The sequence below is a fragment of the Hippocampus guttulatus genome, chromosome 2, assembly GCF_054856545.1.
Source record: "Hippocampus guttulatus isolate MCC_2025c chromosome 2, RoL_Hgut_1.0, whole genome shotgun sequence".
NCBI lineage: Eukaryota > Metazoa > Chordata > Actinopteri > Syngnathiformes > Syngnathidae > Hippocampus > Hippocampus guttulatus.
In genome coordinates, this window is record NC_141262.1 from 22011906 (window position 1) to 22024030 (window position 12125).

At 44.7% G+C, this 12125-nt stretch overlaps 1 protein-coding gene across 2 annotated transcripts in view; it reads right to left on the reverse strand.

The window, feature by feature from the left end:
- htr2cl1 (5-hydroxytryptamine (serotonin) receptor 2C, G protein-coupled-like 1) overlaps window positions 1–12021 on the reverse strand; it is a 53301-nt gene extending 41280 nt beyond the window's left edge. The window contains exons 1-3 of one of the 2 annotated variants that reach the window (XM_086101938.1): window positions 11877–12021; window positions 11208–11248; window positions 10441–10537 (exon numbers count right to left, since the gene is read on the reverse strand). The gene's annotated coding sequence lies outside the window, so the exon portion shown is untranslated. Of the gene's footprint in view, window positions 1–10440; window positions 10538–11207; window positions 11852–11876 lie in introns of those variants that run through there. The other variant, XM_086101928.1, reaches the window with a different exon arrangement.
- Window positions 12022–12125: the final 104 nt, after the last annotated feature.

Consider the following 12125-nt stretch of genomic DNA (forward strand, 5'->3'; position numbering starts at 1 on the left):
GTGTCGTGCACCGCCAGACTGATGAAAGCGTATCCAACAATTCATCTCAAAGTCCTCAAATGAGCGCACCTGCTCCTCCTGTCACGCATTCATCCGCAACGTCCGATGGCCAGGCGATCCGCGTGCCGCTTCTTCTCATCGACTTCGACTTCTCTGGCTCGGGCAAGCTGTCGGGTGTTTGTAAAAGCTCAAAATGAAATCCTGTTGATCCAAACGGCATGCAACAGAGCGAGCGGCCTTGGTTGTCAAGTCGGCATGTATTACAGTGGTTTGTTGGGGGTTTTTTTTGCTGTTGTCGTTTTTTTTCCAGGCACTGCCTGCCTTCAAGCACCATTGATCGCTGATGCAATCGCTGTTTTTAATGCAGCATTAGCTCGCCGCGATAGGTTGCAAACGCATCGTCGCAGTTGCTAATTTGGATTGTGGCATCAACAACATGTTTTATGGGGTGCTGAAGTAAGCTCGGATCAAAGTGAGCTTGTCCTCCAAAGCAATAAGCACGATACAATGGCGGATAATCACTCTCTCCCTCTCTCCCTGTTCTCTCTTCTCCCTCCCTCTCACACGCACAGCTCACAACGCGGGGCATTGGAGTCTTTTAGCACAATAATGATTTTTTTTGCCCGAACAGAAGCAAAACGATTTAACGATATTGACAGAAAGAGAATGAAATAGCCGCAGGAGCCAAGTAGCGCACTAAGTCACTTTCACGCACACTTGGGCACGCGCGCGCTCACGCGCAAGCGCAAGAGCCGCCCCGTCTGCCGGTCCAAAAGTGATCGATCCAACAGGGAAGGGAAAAGCTCCTTTTAATGCGGTTAATCCCCGCAACACCCCAACAAGATTTCTGTCCAGGTCGGGCCTGTTCGCTGCCCCCTTCACTTGACCTTTTCTTATTCGCTCCAGTCAGCATGCTCGCCTGATCGTCACGGCGACAAGGGAACGCGGTGATTTGAGTTCTTGCCGCCAGGGAGAAGGTCTTCCTTCCAAGTTCAGTGCTCTTCTGTGGCCCACGTCTTCGCCAAAGGAGATGCCACCAAATAAAACTGGACTCACGTTGTCAATTTGCACCTACGCTCGAGACCTATGGACCGATTATTTTGTAGTGTTTTTTTTTTTTTTTTACAACAGAAATGTCCAAAATGAGAAACATAATAAAACATGACAGAGAATGTCAAGAAAAAGGGTCATGATTGTACATCCTGGACTAATTGCACAATGGACTACAAGGGGCATGCGAATGCGAGTTGTGGCCTACAGCAGCAGTCTTTCTGTTATGTCTGTCTCGCTCAATCTTGTGGGTGTCCAGGGAAGAATCCCTCTTCATAAAAAAATTTTTTAACCCTATTTTGTTCCCTGAAAAACCAAACAATAATTGTTTTTCTGCTCAGGCCAAAGCAATCAATCCTGATGTCATAAAACGATGTTGAAATGAGGTGAGAAGTTCCATTTCAACGAAAGTAGTACAAGGAAAGAATTCTTTGACGGGGGTTGTGAAGAAGGTTGCGCAGTCCAATTCTCGTCCGCAACTACTTGAGGTCCCATCTGGGGTGCCAAATTGTCTCGTCCAGGGAAACCAAGACAACAAAAGTAAAAAGATGAGATTTATTTCAGCTACAAAAAATTATGGAGGAGCACCATTCCCAGATCTGTCATGGAGCCTCCCCGGAGCCGTGGGGTGCGGGCCCTTCTTATACTCTTCTTGGGAGGGGTTAAAGTGCAGACGGTGCGGCACAATTAGCACTTTGGACAGCGACTCTTTCAGATAACAAGATGAAGTCGGGCGCCTGGGCAAGCAACTTTGCTTCGCTGCAAATAACATGGTCAGCATTCACAATGGTACAAACAGTTATAAGATACATTTTAGCACTGTTAGATGTCAAATTCCCATTACACTTTGTCACCTACTGGGGCATTGATAGGCAATAATACTCTCAAGCTTTTGTGGGGGCCACTACTCTGAGAGTTCGGCTATTCACGGAACGGCTGGTTTACTTTTGCTGAGGTTTTACTGAAGTTTCATTGCTCCATTTTTATCTCCTCACACTTCACTGGCTAGGTGGTGATGCATGGCTCACAACACAAACCCCACCAAAAATTATAATTGTAAAAACTGTTCATTTCAGCACTCGTAAATTAAGGTAGCACTAAATAGCAATTAGGGACTTGCATCTCAGTCGCCATACCCATCTTTGGATTGCTTTTGACTCGGCATGTCAGAGCTGCATTTGCTCACATCTCGAATATATAGTAAACTTTCTCCCCCTCTCCCTCCCTTGTTTCTTTCTGACTTTCGGGTTGAGTGAACGCTGGCGCGTTTTGGCTGCCGCTGCTCAACCCGTATTGTTTTGTGTTATTTGTTATTGTAAAGTGTCCTTGGGTGTCTTGAAAGGCGCTTATAAATAAAATCTATTATTATTATTATTATTATCTCCAAGTCGCACATTAAAAAAAAAAACATTGATTAGCAAAAGTATCCAATTTGCGAGGATTTCAGATCCCTTCAAAGCCGCAATCACCCATGATTGTATTCCAGCAAGTGAATACACAGAATAAAAATGTGCTCGCCCCGCTGCTGCCGAGCATCGTTTCGGGTCAGACTGCCGCAAAGAAGCATCAAAGTCGTCTGACTTAATTGAGGAAAACACGGATGGCAAGAAACAGGTGAGTGTACGTCTGAGCCCTGAGCCAAAGTCGAGGCGCGGGCAGATGGAGGGAGCAAATGACGCTCGGAGACAGATGCGCCTTGCGCCAGATCCGACACTGACAGTGCGAGATGGCGCCGGCGGAGGAGGGGGGAATCCTCAAAAAAAAGAAAAAAAAAAGAGACCCACGAGGAGGTAGAAGCTTCGATAGAAGAGTCGAAATGCAAAATCCCAGAAAAAGGCAGCTAAACAAAGAAGCAACAAACAATTTAGGTAAACATCACATTTGCATATATTGGATATGTGTCAATTTGAAGCACCGATACAAGTTGGACTTAAAAGAAGAAATGGAAAGGCTAGTCGATGCTTAATTGGAAATCCCATCTGAAATATTTTGGTGGACTGACCAAATTTGTTGGAAACGGCGCTTAAAAAATGTGACACATTGCGCACTCTCAGCGGCTTTTTTTTAAACAAAAGAAATCTTTCGTTTGCTCACTTTCAATAAAAGTGGATCGAGACTTTCCAACAACGTGATGACTACAGTTGAGAACAATGTCTTTATTGATGATATAAATTAATGACGGCAGCAGCAGAGTGAATTCCGAAGTCCACAAAACCATTTTGACAGGCAATCGACAGAAAATGTCATCCAAACTAAGTGGAAGAAGCTTCATCTTATGATCCCAAACACACTTGCCAACACAACAAAGGACTTCATCAAGAGGAAAAATGGAAGGTCTTGGTTGGCCAAGTCATTCAAAGGACCTCAACCCAATAGAGTATGTATGCATTTAGAACCTGGAACAAACTTTTGTCTCATATTCATATTTCCTCACTCATTTGGTAGGCAGCTCTGGACAATATTTGCTCTTGTCTGCTTCAAGCTAGCCTATCAGCTCGCACATGCTCAAGTCACCCGCGTGAGGCCAATCAAGCAGGCGAGCGGCACATTTTGCATCCACTTTTGACTGGCTTGCAAGCGTGAAAGTGATGCAAAAATCGGTAATCATTTTCTCCATTTAGGATCAAATCGCCCACATCGGAGTGATTGGTGACAAGAACCTGTTTGTGGAGCACAGGGCGCAATAATGAAGAGCCGCGGCAGAGGCGCGAGCCGGGAATTGCCCTACAAGAGTGGAAAAGTGAGGCCACCAGAGTAGGAGCAAGTTTCTTCATCTTCACCCTCTCCTTGCTGTAAAGTTGCGTGACACGAGCTTTCCAGATGGGCTTCCAGCCCCCCCCCCCCCCTCATCTCGGCATCCTTCCCTCACTTCTTGTAAATAATGCATATTAATGACTGTAGGAGGCCAGGCTGAGGATCACTAGCACCCCCGAAGGAACAAGGTGGTATTACAAAACGCCACACGCGCACACATGTGTGTGTGCGTGTGTGCGCGCGCGCGTGTGGGCGTTCCACAAGCACTTCATTTTTGTCAGGAAATGAGCAATGACTCAAGTGCAAGCTGAGCCGGAGGAAAGCGACAGAAGTGGAGACTTAACTCCAAAATCCAACCTTGCTGATAAGGAGGAGAGATTGTTTAAAAAAAAAAATCAAATATATTTAAAAAATAGCAAAAGTGATCCATTTGAACGTGTGTGGCCGAGCCTCGGTGGTCAGCTCGCTCATGTGAGTCGCAGTGACTTCCGTGCCCTTGAAGAAAAAAACTTTTTCCATTTCACACTTTTGCAGATGTACAAAAGCCAATTACAACATGAAACATTGAGACAGCTTGCAGGGCTGGCCAAGTTCTTCTGTGGGATTTTATCTTGGTGACCTTGAAGTGGTTCAGTGAACAGAGCGGCTGACGTCACATCTGAACCTCCCAGATGGATGATTCGTACGTCTGCATAAAGACAGCAGGTGACGCTCTCAACATCATTTAACGTGACGAAGAGCGCTTGCAGTTGTACTCAAAAGAGGACTTCTGGGCCCGGATCATCAACACACGGCTCCCCGTCATTCGTGTCTGGGGAGCCTAAAATTCAGCCTTCTTACTCGGAGCAGCGATGGCGTCCTAAGGGTTCGCCATTCAACGTCAGCTCTGACAACATGACAGTCGCCATGACGATTTCTCACTGCGTCTGCACATCACGCATCCTTCGCATCATTAACATCGGCCTACTGCTTCTTCATCCGGCAACGTCACTGTGGAAACTGCGAAGCACAACATCCAAAATAGCGCGACTTCACAAAAGTCAGAGAGCTGCGCCTCGTTATTTTGTCGTATGTTGATCAAGAAGCTGGTACAGATTCGTTCACGGCAAAGCAAATTTCTCGCCGTATGCAAAGTACACTCGCGTGTATGAGCGCTTGAACACAATTTGAACCAGATGGGACTTTTGAAGCACCTTTCATGTCCAAGATGGCGCCAATTCTAATTTCAGCTTCTTCTCTGGACCAAAGCTGCCTTGTTAAACAATTCGGCATTAAAAAAATTTTGGACGGGAACTGTTCAGGGCAAAAAGAGACATCATGGGCTCTCGGATGGCCGGCCACCCACACTTAGCGTAGCCTCCTCCACCTGGGGTCACTGAAGTGACTCCAGACCCCGAGACGGCCACTCAGTCGACCGACAGGTCATCTTGGACTTGAGTTGCACAAACTTTTTCACAGTGTGTGAGCCAATCTTTCCATGTTGTTGTCACACTGGTTCTGTGGTCACAAAGAAAGAATTCACTGGAGTGGTTCCGCGCCTCCCTCCAATGTGATTTCTGCTGGGTGCCCACACTGAATTACACATTGTCAAGTGATTCGTTGAAGGAATTTTAGAGTACAAGGCCAAGTTTGACTTGAAAGATGTATGCCCTGACTGTACTGCAACACACATACTGTGTTGTAGGTTGTTGCACCATGTGTGTTCAAGTAGCAGTTGTTGGAAGGGTTACAGCTAGCGCCAATTTTCATTCGCCTGACTGTCCTTGAATGGGGAGCAGAGGATGCTGTCCTATCAAAAAGAGTGATAAGTCACATGAACTTGACAACAGACTTTCCTGCAGCGTTGTAGCTAAGATCAAGGATTTCCATGAAGGGAAATGTCTGGAGTCACGCAGTGAAAAATCTGAAGGCTCACGATGGTGATGATGAAGGACATTCATCCATTTTCCGTCAGCGCGCTGCTAACAGCTTTGATCTGGGAATTCAGACACAGCAAGTAACATAACGTACCATATGAGGTATGCGTTGGAAAAGAAAAGAACCCCCCCCCCCCCACCAGTATTAATACAGCTTCGTTGCAAGTCTTCTACACGTTTCATCTTTAAACCTACATGCAGTATCCAATCCATACGGATTACACTGCCCCCTAGTGGCCGAGACACATATGCCATAAGGAGCAACACAATAAGCATTCATGTGAAGCATGAAATCATGATGCAAAATCTGTTTTGGGGAGGAAACGGAACGGATTAATGGAAATTCCATTCATTTCAAAGGAGAAAGATCATTTGCGATACCAGTGACTTGAGTTCGGAATGTGGAAAGTGGAAATGAGTGAAGTCAAATTAAACGAGTATAAAAAGGACCTACTCTCCCTCGATTGCTTCCAGATTTTACAGAAAGGAGACAAACTCAACAATGAACAGTGAACACAAATAACTGCTCCAATCCACCAACGTGAGGGGGTGCGTGGGGGGGACATTAATCCGCCCGACTTGTTTGGAGGCACAATACGAAGCAGCATTCAGTATCAGCGCAACATGAATGCCAACACTCCAAGGCCGGAGCCGTCCAGCGTCGACACATTTGCTTTCAAAAGCTCTTCTGCGCGTGCCACAAAAAAAAAAAAAAAAAAACACCCCGAGTGGTTACAGGCATCATCATGGCACCGCCGCATTTATCGTCTTTTGTTGCACTGATGAGTGAGTGACCCAACATGGTGGTTAGGTCAACCGTTCCACAATACAACTGCGTGCCTCGAAACGCAAAGAAAATGAAAAGACAAAAAACACAAACACACTTCTATGAGCCAGACGCAAAACGCGCAGCGACAAAAACAGGGGTTTTCATTCTTTGGTCTGTCATTCAAACATCACTGAGCTTAGAGCACAGACCTCTACTGACTAACATCTCTTCATTCGAAATTTTCTAGTGATGAAACGTTTCAACAGGAAAATATTGTCTCTTGTTACTAAAGAAATTTCAAGATATGAAAGGTAAAAAGACAGTATGCCCTGCTACTCGCAGCTCAGTTTCCTAAACGCAATATACTTCTAGCTGCTCTGCCATTGGCTAGTACTGAGCATCATCCTGGCATCCCATTGGCTAAGGGACCTCTACTGTTTGTGTCCGTGTGTAGATAGACACATATGCGTCAATGCAGCATCCTCATCATAGTTTTACGTAAATGTGAATCACCCAGAAAAATTGTTCACCAGTCGAGCGATCGCTCACTATGCTGATGTCCGCCTTGGACATTTTCGAAGGATTGTTAAAAGCCGACAAAAGCCAACGTCCTTGGATCAGTTCTTTACAAAACGCCAGGCAAAAACCACTTCTGAGAGAGAGCATGGACTAAAGAGGGCAAAAAAACGATGAGGACGCAGTTAAAAGTTAAATGACCAGCATGTTTATTCTTCTTTGTTTTTCACATTGTGCACAATTTTCATTTGTTGTGCAATAAACTAATTCTAACATGAATTTGTTACATATTTTGATGCATTCTTATGCTTTAGGAAACATTTATGTCTGAATTTTGCGGAGTGGGGGGCTTGGAACGGATTAGGGCATTTACATGGAAAACGTGTCTCTAACTTACAAAATGTTCTAGTTAAGAAATTTCTTCCAGAACTAATTACCGTATTTTCACGACCATTCGGCGCACCGTATAGTTGGGCGCAGTCTCAATAACGGGTGCTATTTCTGTATTTGACACATACACAAAAAGCACTGTATTATTGGGCGCAGCCAGGCATGGTAAAACATACGCCAGCTTAAACATACGGCATGCATGCACGCAGCCAAGACATACGGACACACGCTAAAACACGTTTTTAAAAAGGCAACGGAAGAAAAACTGAATTCGGTTGTAATTTATTTAGCCATTTTAAAATGTACTCACGCGACTGGTACCTGCTAGGGGCGTGCCTTTAACGTCCTCTTACACGCCCACCCTTCACCAATTGGCGGACATCCGCATGCCTGTCGTCACTCACGTCCGTCTTTTCTCTATATAAACAGCGTGTCGGCCAGAGGTGCTCTCAGTCAGGCTTTGGAACTCGGCGCATACATTTGACGCGCCGCTTTATAAGGCGTCCTGTCCATTTTGGAGAAACTTTAAGACTTTTAATGGCGCCCTATAGTCGTGAAAATACGGTAATTTCAGAAGTAGAGGTACCACTGTACGAAGTCCTGTGTGGACAAACAAACGTCGAGCGGAAACCGACCTGATCTCCAAAAGCATTTGTTGACCGTTAAGCCGCCATTTTCAACAATTTAATCTAAAGTGCTTAATCATTTGTAATGGACCAAATTTGGACATTTGGAGGTTTCTGCCCGACGACCACCATGTTTTAAGATAAGATAAGATAAGATAAGACATCCTTTATTTGTCCCACACTGGGGAAATTTACAGCCTCCAGCAGCAAGAATGTAGGCAGAAAGAAGAAGAAAAAACAAACAAACACCGTTCAATTAAGTGCAATCTAAATACAAAATGGGTAAATCGCAGTGCTATTTACAGTTGTTTTTCACATCATTTAATTATTATTAATATTATTGTTGCTATTTTTTATTCAGCAGCCTGACAGCAGTTGGTAGGAACGAGCGTCGGTATCTCTCCTTCTTGCAGCGCGGGTGTAACAGTCTCTGGCTGAAGGAGCTACCGAGTGCTGTCAGGGCGGGCTGGAGAGGGTGGGAGGGACTGTCCATCATAGCTTTTAGCTTTTTTCATGGTGAAAACAAAGACACACAACCAAGATTAAGACTCGAGCGCGTCTGCTGTGTTTCTGGAAAACCTCTCAATGAAAATGCGCCTTTGAATCACTTCGTCAGTTGGCGCTACAGAGAGCCAAAAAAGAATATTCCAGACGGCCAATTTGTTTTGCCGCGCATCCCAAATGCTGGCGAGGCCTTCTCTGTGCCTGCCAGACAGACGGCAAGCGTAGGCCACAAACATGTTCTTTCTGCTAAAATCGCTCAGCGGTTGTCATTCAGCTCGTCGGAACAATGGAACATGTGCAAAATACGCCTTCAAGTTGAGCCGCAACAAACACGGATGCCAAAAAAAATTACATAAAATAAAAAACTTCCAGCCACCTGCAATCTAACACAACAATTTAGCTCGGGCAATTAATTGAAGATCCACTTTCAATTGCTGACAAGGCCACTTATAAAGGGAAATTAGTTTTTTTCGGATATTGTTAGCTGTCAATGTGATGCGGTCCGGCACCAAAGGACAGAAAAGTTACAAAAGTGAGGAGGGGACAGCAAAAACAAAAAAGGCAGAACCAGCTGATGACGCAGGGCAGCCATCTTTTAAAAGACATTTTGTGTCCTGTTGGGGTGGGCGGATGTAATGCCGCTCGAGTGTGTGCCAATGTGTTGTGTGTGTGCGCAATACACCTGTAGGCGTGAGCGTATGTGCTCCACTTTGAATTTATATAAGACACAAGAGCTTTCTGGAATGTTCCAGTCCTGTTTGCATAACGCCGCATAATGAGGGGTGGCCGCAGTGTGTGTGTGAGAGAGAGAGAGGGAGAGCGTGCGTGCGTGCATGTGTCAGTGTGCGCGTGTGTGTGTGTGTGTGTGTGTTCATTCATTCCTCTTGGTGGGCCGTTTTTCTGACATACATGTGCTGTGTGCCTGTGTAATATTAAAAAGAGAGATTAGGCAAGGGCGCAAGGGACACGACACCTGATTAATGCCCATAAAAGGATTGGAAAGTGGATTTGTGCCAGTGGATTTCAATGCGTATGCACGTTTGTACTGTTTAATGACGTGACACGGTGTGAATATCTCAAACTCAAGAAAGAGGTCGAAGCGGAAGGCCATCGAGGTCATATTGAAGGTAAACCAAATGTATTCCAAAGCAGGGGCGGAGCTACGGGGTGGCGAGGTGTGGCCAAGGCTCATTCATTTATTTCTTTCCTCTTGGAATTTGTGACGAAAATGTCAACTTATGTCTGGCACAGCTTGAAGAAGAACTTCTTCCTTTTGCTTTTTTTGCCTATTTCCTGTCTTGTGCATTTACACCCAGAATCCAAACTGGCAAATTGTCAGAGGTCAAAGTTGAAGGGGCTGCCATTTGCTTGCGTCGCTGTTTACTTGTTGTTTGATGGAAGGCAGCCAAGCGCCCACTGGCCAGGCAACGAATCCATTCAGAGAATGCGCTGAATCTATACAGAATTCACAGGGCAGTGAGGCCGAACATCGATTTCTCGATGCTTGGAACGACCCCTAGTAGGGAGTATAGGTTATCAATCCGGTGATGCATTGTGCTGTTCGAGAAAAAAACAAAAAGATGATGCGTCCAAAGTGTAGTGTTTGATTTTGGCCACGGGATAAATGTCAAAATATGTTCACTATAAGAAGAGCAAGACATCACAACACAAATGGACACAAAGGTCAATATTGGCATTTATTTTGGAAAAATGGACTGGGCTGAAAACATCTCGAGTTGTTCAGTATTCATTGGGGTCGGTCGACCAACTGAAGCTTTAATTATGGGACGTAATGAAGTCGTCTTTGTCATTTGACTGATCAACGGCTGTTCATTTTAGTTTCTCCTAGCAGCTATTTTTGGGTCGGTGAAATCGTCTGTAGGGTATTAAAATGATGTTGTAAAAGTGAGCTCACCTGCAAGCGTCTGGATCACAGATAGGATGTTGCGTCATCATGTCGCGTTGATGGCGCACCTCGTTTTTGCGGCCTCGACACTCGCTCTCTTTGCTCTCTGGCAAAAACACAAGAGCAGGATATGAATCCTATAATATGAAACCTCAGAGATGAAGAATGGGATGTCACGTGAATTTAAATGGGAATCAACGCAGGTGAACGAGTACTTTTGGCCATATAAGCGAAGCGTACGTTGCACAGTCGAGGCCTGAGGGAAATGGAGGAAAAAAACTTTCAAATGATCTCTTGGATAATGACTTAAGCTCCCAACAGCTAATCATAATTAGATCAAAAGCCACACTTAACTCTCCCAATTCATATTCATACTTAGCATTTGATTTCCAACTTGATCAAAATGCACAGATTGATGACGGGAAAGCTCTCCAAGGTTATGTTTGTCCTACCCTGCTCTATTTTTCTTTTTCTAGCTATCGCAAAGTGATGGGCGCCTTGAAGATCATCATGAACTATAGTGGCCTTTCATGCAGTAAATGTTATTGTATTTCTTGACGGGGGGTTGGGGGGCAGAAATCCAGCAGGGACTCTGACTCGCTTGCTTTTTTTCCCGGATAAATTGGTACTTGCTTGCACAGCTTCGATGCATCAAATGTGCCACGACAGTACAGTTCATGCAAACAATTGTGACCAATCTCCACCACGAGTGTGACTGTGAGCATTACAACTGCTAATATTGCCAATAAATGTTCTCTTAACTTTTTGTCACTTACTTATATCCTCGAAGTGCCACGTCCTCCACGGTTACTTGCATCTTAGGCGAAACAAGAGTGGGATTCGGTCGTCAACTGACTTGCAATGTACGATCGTCGGGGGCTCGGCCGCATCCCGTTACGTCACACGCTCGCCGTCACGTCGCAATTTTACGTGCTCACTTCCCGTTGTTTGTTTTTAGACACTTTATTAGGTACCCAATGGACATGGCTCCAATGAAAGCCTGGATATCTTTTTTAAATTGAATGAATAGTATCGTCTTAAAATGTCCACAAACACAATAAATCAATAATTGTCCCACGACAGACAAAATGTTTTTTTCTAAAAAAAAAAAATAATTCACACGGTGCGGGTGATGAGAAATTACATCAAAAAGCATGACAAAAACGTATTCGCAGATGCACCTCCAACATAACCCGAGGGAATTCATTCCATGATGATTTTTAAGCCATGTTACTCAGCCCTCCGTATGTATTTGAAGCAGTTATGACAAAAATATGAACAATTAAAGATCAATTTACGGGACACACGCTCTGAACATTTATGTACAATGAACGGTTACATTAGTGCAAAAGCCGAAACGTTTTTGATTAGAACGTACGTTTTTACAAACCGTATCACATGTTTTCAGATATATTGTATGTATGACTGCGAGGTTTAGTTCTTACTTGACTGAACCAATGTGAAAACCTTGAAAAAGGACTACATCGCTCACGCAGCCTCTTTAGTGTCCTTGCGTTATTGGAGAAATACGTTTGCATGGTATGATGTCATTTTCAGTCTTGTAAGTGTTACTGGAAATACAGGTACTGTAGTGAGTATTATCGATAAGTTTCGTTTAACGAGCCGGATATACATGTGACGTCACGGCGAATTAAGCGTCACGAGGCTGACGAGAGGCGCACTTGACCAGCTGG